The 14,325-nt window shown below is 38.3% G+C and overlaps 2 protein-coding genes across 5 annotated transcripts in view; one reads left to right on the plus strand and one right to left on the minus strand.

Annotated features, from left to right (window-relative positions):
* Nucleotides 1-4,700, minus strand: part of SERPINI1 (serpin family I member 1) — a 73,442-nt gene extending 68,742 nt beyond the window's left edge. Inside the window, exon 1 of the mRNA XM_037163354.2 lies at nt 4,564-4,700. The gene's annotated coding sequence lies outside the window, so the exon portion shown is untranslated. The remainder of the gene's footprint in view (nt 1-4,563) is intronic.
* Nucleotides 4,701-5,439: 739 nt separating this feature from the next.
* PDCD10 (programmed cell death 10) overlaps nt 5,440-14,325 on the plus strand; it is a 42,642-nt gene continuing 33,756 nt past the window's right edge. For 3 of the 4 annotated variants that reach the window (XM_037163379.2, XM_053657745.1, XM_037163368.2), the window contains exon 1: nt 5,440-5,572. The gene's annotated coding sequence lies outside the window, so the exon portion shown is untranslated. Of the gene's footprint in view, nt 5,573-6,742; nt 6,802-14,325 lie in introns of all 4 variants that reach the window. The other variant, XM_037163375.2, reaches the window with a different exon arrangement.

The raw sequence follows: 14,325 nt of genomic DNA on the forward strand, positions 1-14,325 counted from the left end.
ATTCCATTTCTGAAACTTATCTGAAGAAATTAAAAACAATGATTTGGAAGAATAAATGCACTCCCATGTTCACTGCAACATTATTTACAATAGCAAAGATCTGGAAGTATCCCAAGTGCCCACAAGTAGATGAGTAGATTAAAAAAGCTGTGGAATACTACTCAGCCATAAAAAAGGAAATCTTACCTTTTGCCACAACATGAAAGGACCTGGAGAACATTATGCTGAGTGAAGTAAACAAGTCAGAGAAAGACAAGTACCCTATGATTTCAATTATATGTGGAATCTAATGAACCAAATTAACTAACATAATATTTGGTTGGCCAAAAAGTGTTTGTTTTTTTCTGTAAGATGGCTTTAGTAGAGTTTAGTTGTCTTTAAGTTCATTCAAAAACAATTTTGTTAGATTGTATTGTGACAGCTATCATATCAGCATGCACCTAAAAAAATCAAAATTGGTGAGTTTTTGTGTAGCCATTTTAATATTGAAGATGGAAGAAAACACACATTTCAGCATATTATGCTTTATTATTTCAAGAAAGGTAAAAACACAATTGAAATACAAAAGATAGGTGCAGTATGTGGAGAAGATGCTGTGACCCACTGAGTGTGTCAAAAGTGGTTTATAAAATTTAGTGCTAGAAATTTCTCACTGGAAAATGCTCTACAGTCAGGTAGACAAACTGAAGTTAATAGCAATCAAACTGAGACATTAACTGAACACAATCAATGTTATCCATGCAGGAGATAGCTAACATACTCAGAATGTCCAAAGAAATAAAGTTATTGATGAAAATGAAACAAATATGTCTTTTATTTTACAGAAAAAAACTATATGGACTTCTTAGCCAACCCAATACAAACAGACCCACAGAGAGAACAGATTGACAATTCTGAGTGGGGAAGGGGTTTGGTGAATTGGGTAAAAAAGGTGAAGGAATTAAGCAAAAACCTCAAATGTAACAGTATGAGAATTACCAGAGGGAAAGGAGTGCAGGGGGAGGTAGAAGAGGGTAAAGGGGGGACAAGTGGTGACAGGAAACTTGACTTGGGGTGGTGAACACACAGTGCAATATACAGATGCTGTATTATAGAATTGCATGCCAGAAACCTATATAATTTATTAACCAATGTCACCCCAATGAGTTCAATATAAATTCTTCGAAAAAGTATTGGTCAATGGTTCTAATTCAGTAAATGGCTTTAGGGCTATTTATTTATGCTGAGCATTGATATAAAATGCTCAGAGTCAGCAGGAGGAAGAACAAAATGTATAGTACAGGAGCTAGTAATCTAGTAACTTAAAACACAATCACTGAATAAATTATGAAAACAAGAGGTAAGATTAAAAGCAAAAAATAAATCTTTATGTTTCTATAATAATCCTGATCACCAAAACAGTCTTTACCCTTAGGAGTTTGCTATAAAAAGGGATCAGTGTGTGTACGTGTAACTCTTGTTCATGTTTAGTGTCTGGTTCAAGCACCTCTGTTATTAAGAGCCAAACATCATTTTAGGTTTTTACATCTTTTTTAATATTATATCCAGACAACAGTAAGTTTGACTTAGTAGTGATTGTATATATACATGTTCTTTTCCGCTTTGTTTCAATAACCCATAGTTATTCAAAAATTGAATGAATTACTGTCAGTCTGATTCCAATCAAAATGACGGTGTATAGAAGTACTATATACTATGGATACCAGCCTCTAAAAATCAATGGCTGGGATGGGGGAAGGCCAGGAATCACTTATAGGCATTTCACAAACAAAAAAAAGAAAGAAAGAAAAAGAAAAGAAAAATCTCTTTGCTCTTGGTAAGGGTATGTTTCTTGAACAGTTTTCCTCATATCTGTCCCTACTTGTAAAGCCCCTAACCCCACCCCACTGCACCAAAATCTTTTGATCTTGAACCTTTAAGTTATTAGTGAATCTCCTGTTAGAAAGAAAAATTCATGTTATGCAATAGGCTTATATTCAGAATTTTAAATTAAAAAAAGTCCAAAATATATTTTGTAATTAATCAAGTCTTCTGGCTAAAGAACATTCATCCTCAGAACATTTCTATTCAAGAGAGACATTCTGCATTCCATTGGTTTTCCTTTCTCATCATATCATATAGTCCCTGATAGCCATACACAAATAGTAAAAACCAAGAGCAGAATAAATAATATGCCTTTAACCCAGGTAGTGATTTACATAAAATTCGGCATTCTTGTGTACTAAACCTCTCAACACCAGTATCATACAATCAATGTCTTCAGATTGTCTGAGGTTTAATGTGAACATCAATTTAAAATGTGTCAGGACATGAAGGTAACAAATACCCCTGTACCATATATTGCTAATAATATTCTCCCTTATAAAAACATGATCTTCTCACTCACAAATGATATAGGAACCCAGTCTCCTTCATTGACATGATAAAAAGACTTCATCTTGGAAAGAAGTGAAAAATCCAGGGCTTTAATACCACAAATTCATTCATTCCTAATGATATTCTATCTTTCATTAATCCTAAGAGCAGAAGATCTTTGAAGAGTTGGGATTCAAAGTACATGTTAATTTCAACACTTTGATATTTATTTTCTTTCCCATTTACTTGCTTATTAACTGATCTCAAAAAAAACCTCTCTGAAAAAGATCTTTTAATAAAGCCTCTTTATTAAAAGATCTTTAATAATGAAGTTCAGAAAGAACTTCATTGCTAGAATTGTTATTAATTATTATTATTACAGGAAAAATAAACCATTGACAGCAAGTGTTTAATTTCACAAAATGAATCACTAGCAGTCTGAGAGAAAATCTAAGACTGATTCAGGACAGTCCACTTGATCACAAATAACAAGGGCAAACAATCTTTTCCAAGTCTCACTGTATCCAAACACCCATTTTCTCTCCCCAGAATATTTTCACAGGGTCATATCAGCTATGTGGGTTAATTGACTCTCCTGTGATATAGCAAAGATAAAACTGTGATGTAGCAAAGATAAAATCAGATCCTTGCCGTGGCTGCTAAGTTTAGTGGCTACTGTTGCTTTTTAAGCTCTCTGCTGCTTCTAATACATACCTGGTCTGCCTGGAGACAATCTAAAGGATGCTGTTTTTCTAAGACTTGTCAGCCTCTGTTGCTCTGGTGTATGACAGTGTGAGAGGGGATACTGCAGGGAGTAGTAAATACATTGATAAGTCTCAGGTTTATTGGTAGCAGCACACTGATGAGAATGAACTTTAAGCTACGAATAGAATCCCTTCCAGCCCTTTCTTTTCAAAAAGGAATTTTGTGTGCCTTACAGAAATAAAATCCTAAAGTAATTCAAGAAAGCTTGAAAATCAGAAAATAGAAGATAATTACTCCAATTTATTGACCAGAGTTCAAAAAAAATTCCAGAGTATTAAAGTATTCAGGCAGACTGAAATACACAACTGTCATAATGAAAGCATTTCAGAGCAAAATGTGCTGCAATATGCTACTATGATTAAAATCTATGCAATCTGGGGAACCTCTCTAAGAAAAACAACTAGGCAAATAGCTTTTTACATACTTTTCTAACAAGGAAAGGCTGTAATATCATCTAGGTATGGTATATATGGTAGGCAGGTAGGTACGTCTTCTACCTTTACCTGGTACTAAAACATCTTCATCCATAGATATTTAATTACATTAAAAGAAACCACACACGGTTTAATGCCAAGAAAAAAACTTGCTTTATGGTGCTATTACAAGTGTTTTAATTCTTAATCTATCGTAACACATATGAAGGGTAATTAATTAGTACACACTCTTTAAGCAGAAAAGATCCTCTTACAGCTTTCCTTGTACTTTTTATTTACTTTTTTTTAACGTGCAAATACCACCAGTGATAATTGAGAGAATTAGGAGCAGCAATGAAGTACACCATATGTTCATACTGTACGCTAAGTCCCGGTCTTTGTTCCAATACTCTATAGCCACTACAAGGAAAGCTAAGTATCCATCTATTAAAACATATTTTTACATTATTGCTGGCAAAAGTTACACTTCTGATAGGTTTAATCATCTTGATTTTTCCTGCCTGCATTTGCTTCTGTAATACAGATCTCTTTCAATTCTAGGAACCTGCAGTACAACCACCCTAGAAAACAAGTCGGTAGCGGGAAAATCTGATAAAACAACGTAAATGGTAGACATTGAAGAATGCGAAGTTATTTTTCTCCTGAAAGAGTTCTTAAGTAATTTTGTATCAACATAAATTTTTGTAACCAGCGACATACCTATTCAGATAACATTCACCTTGTTCTCAACGTTAACAGAATAACCCTCAATCTTAGCATCTCCCAAAACAGTTTTCATGACACAACTCAAACCCAAAACACTAACCACGCCCTTTACAGAGGCCACCTTTTCCTCCGGCCCCCCACCCCGGCCCTTAAAGTCCAAAAATGTACATTGCACCTAAAGGGGTTTGCACCAGTTCTCTAATCCGAGTCAGAGACTCTTTGTAGCCGTGCCTAGATAGAATTCCTTCGGAAGACTTTTTCTCTGGGTCAATGTACAGACACCAGAAGAGACACCCACGCTTACCTCCCACACACCTGCAACCCTTGGCGGGATGCGGGAGCTGATGCTCAGACGACTGCGCTCTGCTCCCGTTTCTGCTTTCCTCTCCCGGGAAACTACAGTCCAGGCTGCGCCTTCAGCAGCTACAGAACAAAAAGCCCCGCCTCTCCCTTCTCTAGTTGGCCAATCCTGCAGCTGTTGCTCCTCCCCCTACTTGTTCGCGCCGCTGCCGGGGAGGCGGCGGGAAGCTGCAGCCTAAACGTTCCTGAATTCTGCACTCCTGCAGCTCTTCTGCCGCTTCCCTTTCCCTGGGGAACCCTCAGCTTTCACTGGAGCCTCACACCTCGAGCTTCCTGATGCCTCGTCTGGGTCTCTCCGCCAGGAGCACGGGCTAAACCTATCCCTCCCGACTCCCAAGTCTGGCCCCGCCCGATGTGCCCAGGACTCCGCCACCATCGTGGAGGTGCTCCTCTACCCGTGGAGCATTCCCTACACTGCACCTTCCCTCCGTCTCGGCGATTGTCCCAACACATTCATTCCGCCCGCGTCCAAGGCTCAGCGGCTGCACGATCCCGAACTCGAACTCTTCTCTCCACCCCATTTCCCTTACCCCCGCTGCTCCACTAGCCTGCCCCAACAAAGGGTGAGTCGCCCCGGGGCCGACCCCGCACCCTGATTGGCGCAGGTGTGAGCCGACCCCTCCCTTCCTCTTCTTTCCTTGCACCCTCTCTCTTCAGTTCACCTCCTCCCGCAAAGGCAGGGAACTCTCCTACTATTGGCTAAAAGTGTCCCCACCCATCGCTGTTGGCTCAGCCGCGCAACCTGTCGGGAATTGTAGTCCTGCTGATGCAGAAATTGCCCACGACACCGGTGAATGGGACTACGAGTCCCCATAGGCCCCTGCGCACTCCGGCTGAGCAGGATTCCGGACAACGCCTGGTTCCTCTCGGGTCCTTCCGGCGTCGCCGGAGTGAATTGATACGAGTTGAAGAGGGCTCCAAGGTGCGAAGTGAAGTCAGTGCCTCAGTAGCCGGTAAGGTGTGGCTTGTTCTGTCCAGTCCCTATAGCTCTGCGCAGAGCACAAGAGGTTTGGGGTCACACTAGGACCGTGGCTGAGGCACTCCGGCTTAGTTCTGGCAGGCGGAGCGGACTGGGCTGGGAACGGGGCCCTATGGGCGTAAGCGAGGTTATCCTACGCGAGTGGCGTAAAGCGGGTTTGTAAATGCCTGCTGCCGAGCTGGGGCCCGACCGCCTCCAGGAAGTCTTGTCTAGGTAGGGGTTAGAGGGGAAGGGTGAGGTTGGCCTCTGGTGTCCCCGGAGAAGGGAGAGGGCGGATGTGCCTGGGGTGGGGTCCTCTGAAGGTGTGGCTTGGGGTGGGGGTGGGGGGTGGAGAGATGTTTTACCCTGCTTTAGAAGTTCCATAGTGAAGGAAGGAAAGGACGCTTGGGAGTCTGTTCTTGGGGGTGACTCGGATTCTGTCCTTTGCACAATGAGAACTGTAGATGAAAGAGTCAAATGTTAACAGAGCTCTACTGATCCAGTTCCAGTTTCATGATGTGGACCCTCTAAGAAGATATTTTGCCAAAAGCAGAAAACCTTAACCCTTTTAGTTGTAATTCCTAAGATAGGTGTACACCTTAACTGTTTCCAAAGAGCATTCACTTTGGCATTCTGATGAGGAAACCGAGGGGATAAATGACGTGCCCAAGGTCACACACAGAGGGACAGATCTTCTGAATTTAATCTTTGTAATCCGGTTTCTGAAACGGAGCTGCTGCACCAGAGGGTTGGTTTTGTTTCTTGAAGAGAGTGGAAAAAGTTGCAAAGTAAATACATTTTATGTATTTTTAAGAAGTCATTCATGAGGTGTGGACTTTATGAACTCGGGAGAAATTCCTCCATTAAAAACAAAAAGGGACGCACTCTAATCTTTTAGAAACATAAGGAAATAATCCATTTCCATTTACAAATTTTCCTTTATTATGGGGTATATTAAGTGATGGACTGTACTATAAATAGTAGATGATGACATAGGAGAACGTCAGTTGAAACAGTATGTCCCAACATAAACAGTTAAGGAAAAATAGTTATTTTTCCTTTATACCTTAGGACTGTCCCCCCCACTCCCCTCATTGCGTAAAACTAATAATGGGATTGAAATTCTTCTGCAAAACTTATTTTGCACTTTTTTCAAATAATACAGCATCGAGAGAGTTTAGTGTGATCATTACTAGAAAAGAAGATACATTGCATATCTTGAAGGTAATACCACATTTTTATTGATTGTTTTAAAAAACTTTCCCCTTCATTTTCTTGACTCTGGGTTGTTTGTGTAAATAACATGAGGATCGTGCGTATTTTCTTTTCCTTGATGTCACCTGTGATTTTTTAATTTATCCTTCATTTAAATTGAAGAATGGGAAAATGGGGCATTTATGTTTTATATTGAGTAGAAAGTAGTGTGCTTGTTCCAGTCTTACCCTATATAAATTTGTTACTACGACCGATTATAGTTCATGAGTATTATTGGGTGGTTCTTCAATTAAATTTTGGAGTATATTCCTTGACATCAGGATTTGTTCGTGGTAAGTTTATAAACAGGAATTGGGTCTCTAGTAATAGCAGGTAATGAGTCATGGTTTACTGTTGTACAAGTTGACCATTGAAATATGTTGTATTGTGAATGTACTTTGCAGTTATTAGTATTATCACTGTTACCTTTTGAATGCAGAAACATTTTGTAGGATCAGAGGTATTTTGTTCCCTTACGGATTGAAGTTAAGATAGTCTGGAAATTAATAGGGCATTTAAAATAGAAGGGAGGGAGGTATGATACTGTACAATGAAGTAAAATCAGGAATAATATAATGCCATGAGTAATGCAGTACACAAGGAAGGAAGACCAACTAAACAAATGGAAAATTATGTGGAGCGTATCTGGTTTTGTGCTATTGCAGGAGTGTGATAGTTTAAGTAGATCATAAACTGGAAATCACTGAGTGATCATAAAGCAAGAATATTCATGTATTTTGTAGATGGCAATACAGGCATTTACTTTTTGTCGGGGGAAAGTGTGAAATGAGTTTTTCTGCCTTTTGCCATGTAGCTCTGAGGTGGAATGAGCTTTTGAACTAAAAGGAACATTTGGAAATTCAGTTAATTAATATAATGCGCTTGTTCAGCACCTGTTATTTTTGTCCTTGGTTCAGTTCTGCCCTTAACTACTTTTCATGTCTGAGACCCAGTTTTAATATTTTACCTATGTTGCAATGGTGGAATAACATTTCTGTTACATTTATTACCTTTCAGTCACATGCTGGAGTGCTGGGCTCATTTTGGATATCTGCATATTGAAAAACTGAAGGTTCACAGGGTTATGTGTGCACTTGTATTTTTACAGTGGTTTGGCAGGACCCTCCTGTCAGCCTTTGAACATCATCTCTTACAGGACTTTGGATTTCTCCCATATACTTACGTCACTTTCTTTTTAAGGGTGTAAGGTCATAAGAACAGGACTGTATGTTATCATTGTATTTTCAGTAGGTAAATATTGAGTACCTGTTTACAAAGAGAATAAAGAGGTTCAGATTGGTTAAGCGCAAGGGCATGTAACTGGTCACTGGTGGGTACAATGCATTATTCATGTCTTCCTTCTCCAGATCTTGAGTATTGTTGTCTCAGTTCCCTCAGATTACTTATTTTACATGAGAAAAAGACTCCCAATGACTTAAATGTTCAGATACTGTTACATTCTTACTGTTTTATGTTGACAATTTGTCTTTGGTCTTCTATCCAGCTTTCTATCCTTATCCCCTGCCTTTCTCATTTCCTGTGCCTTCAGTTACTCTATACATAGACTTCTCCTTGACCCTGGGGGCCTTTGAGTAGGTTCTGTTCCCCCCCAACCTGTACTGCTTCCCCTCACCTTCCCAAGTTCGACCAACTTCTAAGTTAATTTTCATGTCTCAGTTTAAATGTCATTTGTCAGGGGAATCTTTCCTGACCTCTTTGACCCTTCCTTCCTAAAATTAGAGTATGTTTCCACGATACCTTCACCACATACTTCTCCTTTATGGCATCATCACAACAGGAACCTAACTGTTTCTGTACTAGATTAATAAGCTACCTGGCAGGACCCTATCATTTGTCCTGTGTCTTCACTACTTACATAGTATCTGGCACGAAGTAAATGCCCAGTAAATATTTGCTGAGTGAATGAATAAATGATTGAATGAATGAGTGTATTCATGCACAACGTCTCCAGCCCTCTGCTAGGTACAGAAATACAGAAATGGGCAAAACAAATACCCTTTCCACCCTTAGATAAGAAGTTGTTGAAAGAAATTTAATATAAATTGTACAAATGTTCTTGGGGGTCTCTAAAATCAGGGTAGTTTTCTGTGAGCAAATGGCATAGAAGTAATTTTCTTTCTCTTTATATTTTATTTATTTATTTTTAGAGATGGGGAGGGAGAAAGATAGGGAGAGAAACATTTCTGCCCCCTACACCCCAGGCATGTGCCCTGACTGGGAATCAAACCGGCGGCCCGTTGGTTTGCAGGCCTGTGCTCAATTCACTGAGCTACACCAGCCAGGCAGAAGTCATTTTTCTATTACAGCAAACTTTCTGTATAACAGCATTTTGGAGAAGTTGTCACTATCCTGTTTTCTTGCAAGCAACATTCATTATAACAAAATACAGATATTTAAGAAACTAACTTTTAATGGATTCTGTTCCTAATGTTACCTCATTTTGCCCTCAAAATCTATTTCCTTTTTACTTTGTTGTTTCATTTTGATTTTTAAGGATGGCATGTTCCTTTGAATCTTTACCTTTAATATTATCTGTTTTAGACAGGTTCCCTTGTAAAGTTGAGTTGTGCTTGTTTCAAAGGAACTTCTATTTTGGGCTTCTTGAAAAATTTCATATTTCAATAGGTTTTTATGATAATATTCTCTTTCAACCTAGATACTTCCTGAAGTATAGAGATCATTTTAAAAACATGAAAACTATATTTCGGGAATAAATTGCATGAGATTTTGGTTCTAAAAACAGATTCTCTAATCTTTTGCAGTACTGTAGTAATGGCATAGAATTAATTCAACAGCTCTGTATTGCTGTAGATTTACATGCTTTCATGAATTTGCCAATTGATTCTCTGACAATATATTGTCAAAAGTGATGGCTTTAAAATTTGATAATACTCCCAGTTTTTATTACTAACTATAAGTCTCTGATAAGTCCTAAATTTAATTTTTTTTTAAAGTCTTTCTGTTATTGGATCGGGGGTAAAAAAATTTCATATTTAACCTATCGTAATTAGTAATGGAGAATAAAACTGAAGTACTACTTCTTATATGTTGTTGGCTTCTTATGGTCATAGGTGGTGTTACCAAGAATTTAAAGTTAGTCTCATGAAAAATAATTTTTTTCTCCATAATATAAACTGTAAAAGTGATTTGGAAGTTAGTGTTATTGATTGCATTTGAATTTTTTAAAACTGATTTTTAGAGAAGGAGAGAGGGAGGAAGAGAGAAAGAGAAAGATTGATTTGCTGTTCTACCTGTCTGTGCAATGCATGGGTTGGTAATTGTATGTGCCCTGGCTGGGATTGAACCTTCAATCTTGGCTTTACCAGGAATACACTCTAACCAACTGAGCTGCCTGGCTAGGGCCTGCATTTGAAATGTTACAGAGAGTTGCATCTTAAAAGTTTATGTATTAGGAATACACACAAATTGTAAAAAATGAAAGCACCTTTATTGCAGTGATTAAAAATAATTTATTTGCAGAAAGGTAAACAGTGTAGTTTGGATGCCCATATTTGTATGAAAATGAAAAATTTAGTTTTCTCATTTTAGCTACAAAATTAATTGCATTTTGGATGTATTGTAATGTCACTATCCTGTTTTTTTAAGGTTGCTCTTACATTTTTGCATGGGTAGTCTTTTTGTATAACCACCCCAAAAGTTAATTAGATCTATTCAGTCTCATTCTGACTCCCTCTGCGGTTGCCTAGAATCAAGTGTTAGGAAGGAAGGAAGGAAGGAAGGAAGGAAGGGAGGAAGGGAGGGAGGGAGGGAGGGAGGGAGGGAGGGAGGGATGAATTTTTAATAGCAAGTTTATGAATTACTGGGTAACAGCAGTTATTTGGCAAATATTAAATAGTAGTCACTACTGTTTACTCAGGCTAGTCCCTTGGAAATAAATTTACCAGAAGTAAGTGTAGATTGCATAGTAATGATACTTTGGTCCATTTATCAAATTTTTATCCAGTATATATTATATGTGAAACTGCCTTAAATTTTCTTTGGAATGAGTTGGGATTAATATGATAGCCAATACTTTTTGGTTAGTAACTAAGTACTAGGCACCATGCTAAGCATTTTGCATGATCTCATGTAATCCTTGCAATAATTCTGTGAAGTAGAGACACTATTGTCCCCAGTATAGTAAAGTGTAGAAAGGTTAAGCAACTTGCCTACTAGGGTCACACAACCAGTAATTGCGTAGAATTAGGGTTTGAATCCAGGCTTTTGGACTCAAGAGACCATATTTTTAATCATTGAAGTAAAATGATGTTAGTGATTGAGCTTCATTAAGGAGCAGTTAGATTTAGAGTTGCAGTTACAGATAAGTTGTATCTTAGATGCCAAGGTCAGTGTGGCAGGCAAAAATTACTTGTATTGAAACTTAATTGAAAAAATCCCTTTGGAGATTACCTTACTGGAGACTAACATCACACAGCCGATATTTTTCTTGAGCGTTGGAATAGAATTACTTTTCCTGTGAGTGCTAGGTGAAATATTTGACTTGTTATTCAGAGGCTTTGTTGGAAAAGAAATACGTGTATTACAGGAAAATTAAAGGAATCACAGTGTGGTGAGCTGCTCATTGTGAGAGGCACTGTGACTTTAAAGTCAGGTGGAGGAGGGGAGATGGGGCGTGATGGGGTCCATGTCTCAGCTCTTTCATTCTGGAGTTTATGTGCATGGAATGGATTTATGATCTCTACGTACATATTTCAGTAGTTATTTTTCTGTTTTGTTTTCTTTGAGAAAATATTAAGCATGTCTGTTGAATTTGTATAGGATAAGTATATATATAACGTGATACATACTTTGCATATGCTCCTGGCATTATGCTAAGTGGCAGCTTGACAAGTCTTACTTTTTACTGTCTACCCTGCAAGACTGCACATGCTCAAGGGCATGGACTGTATCTGACCTCCCATCACTACATCTCCAACTAGCATCGCTGACTTTGACTATGCAGAGCACTGTGCTAGGTACTAGGAAATAGATGAAGGGATAAAACTTCCCTTTAGGGCATTTCTAATTTAGTGGATAGAAGGTGAGGAGGGTTGAAAGACCGTTATGTGGACACGTAGCCTTTGTGATATATTTTCTTTCTAGATTTCTTTTTGTTTTTACTTGTATCCCCTTTACCCCTTTTGTGATTATTAAGTACTTTCACATTCATAAATTCATTTGATAATTTTGGGTTAGAACTGTGAGGAAGGAGGAAAAGTGATAGTTCCTTTAACTTACCATCTGGTGCCTGGCACTGAAACATCCTTCCCTGCTTTATTCACCCATCGTGCCTTCAGAATGAACTGGAACTCCAGTGGAATCAAGGAGAGACAAAACCCTAAATGTCACACGCCTGCTGCCTTCATAGACTTACATAAGCCTGCTATAAAAAAAACCAGTTGGTAATGGTACATGAGTCAGACCTGGCCGCTAGGCTACCATTGCTTCTTACACCAGTTCTGATTGTTGCAAGGCGTTCTTCATTTAATTCCAGGGGATTTTGAATAATGCTGTGGTCTTTTATTGAGAAATCACATACTTTGTGGATGCCTTTATCTGTAATAAAATTGGCATTTTGGCAATATTGTCAAAACTTGAGAGTTTTGAGTTCTTACCTTAAATTTTGGTACGCTTCCTTAAAAAATGAATTGCAGACCCTGGCTGGATCGCGGTTTGATTCCCAGTCAGGGCACATGCCTGGGTTGCAGGCCGGTTCCCTGCAGGCCAGTTCCCAGCAGGGGACACACAAAAGGCAACCATACATTGATGTTTCTCTCCCTCTCTCCTTCCCCCCTTCTCCTCTAAAGATAAATAAATAAAATCTTAAAAAAAAATAAATTGCAATTTTGCAAGTGAAGGTTACATGAGGAATTGTATGTAAAATATAAATAAATGCCATTCTACCTTGTTTCTTTTTGTGACTAATATAGCCTTTGTATTTGAGATCAGTTAGGAGCTAAAGGTGAAGTTAAATATCACTATCAAAACAGAACTTTATTAGGATCTAGTGTTAAACGGATGAGCCAGATTTATATGGACTGATATGAATCGATTTATTTGGGGCTGATAGTTTTTAATCAACATCTGTGCCTTGAGGCAATATTTTGCTGTAAAGAAATTTTGTAAAGTAAGGTAAAGAAATATATATTTTATAGAGATAGAGGTTTTTAGGCATTTAAAAGTCATTAACTAGCCGATATCTATGATTTTAAGTGGTGCGGAGCAGGTAGGCCAGACCCATGTGGGGTCTTCTTAACTTGTACTTTCCAGAAGAGAACTTAGAACCAGTATGAGTGCTTAAATTCAGTTGAATTTCTAAAGGAAAACTTTGGGTTTATATTGGAGAAATTTAAGCAGCAAATCACAAATACTAATAAAAAAGGGAAATAGGTGTATCTCAATTAAAAACTCAATGACTATTCAGTTAGGAATCATTTGATTTGTGAGCCGCTAAATTAAGAACTTTATGGGCAAAAGATGGACATATTCAAGGGGGCACATTTGTTTTCTCCCCTCCAACAAATGTTTTCATTTAAATTTTGTTCAGACCTGGCTTTAACAAACATTTAGACATTGGAATAGGATAAAGACATGAGGCTAGTCACAACTAAAAAGAAGTATATTCTTTCCCCGATGCAGTTGTACAAAAGTATCTTAGAATCCAGTGGTTGGTATTTTTATTGTTGTTACCATTACCATCAGCTAATTCAGAGGTAAGGAGTCCTTTGAGTCAGATGTCAACTTTTGATTATTCTGTATAGATTTATATCCTTTTACGAATTATCTCAAGAAGGTTCTTGATTGCATCTTGACTTCACTCTGTTACTCAGTCCGCTGCTGGGCCCCAACTGTCCTTATTAAGTTGATGTATGCACCTTGAGAGAGTAAAAAGTAACTTTTACTTGGGCTTACAAATTGTTTTAGAATGCAATTGATGACCAAGACATTTTAAGTACTCCAAAACTATGTAATTTGCTTTGGATGAGAAGTAACTTTTTTCTGGTGGCCCAGTAATATATAAATGCCTCCATTTTGGCTAATGGGGAGAAAAGGTTTTATTTCTTTTTTTATACTTTATTGTTTATGCTATTACAGCTGTCTTGATTTTTCCCCCCTCTGCCTCCTTTCACCCAGCACCCCCCACTCCCTCATGCAATCCCCCCACCATTATGTCCATTGGTCAGGCCTGTAAGTTCTTTGGCTACTCCATTTCCTATACTGTACTACTGTACTTTATACCCCATGGCTGTTGTATAATTACCTATTTGTACTTCTTTTTTTAAAAAATATATTTTATTGTGGGGGAGAAAAGGTTTTAAAGATGAGCTATGTAAGCATATGGCCTTTGTGATACTGTGATATCAGTATTAAGCAATCATTGTGTGTGCTATGCAGGGGTAGGACTAGGGTACAAAATTTAAGGAGGCACTGGCTGTGCCATGCAAGTCAACTCAATTTTGTTCTCCAGGCATC

The sequence above is a fragment of the Artibeus jamaicensis genome, unplaced genomic scaffold (assembly GCF_021234435.1).
Source record: "Artibeus jamaicensis isolate MK-2021 breed Jamaican fruit bat unplaced genomic scaffold, CSHL_Jam_final scaffold_474, whole genome shotgun sequence".
NCBI lineage: Eukaryota > Metazoa > Chordata > Mammalia > Chiroptera > Phyllostomidae > Artibeus > Artibeus jamaicensis.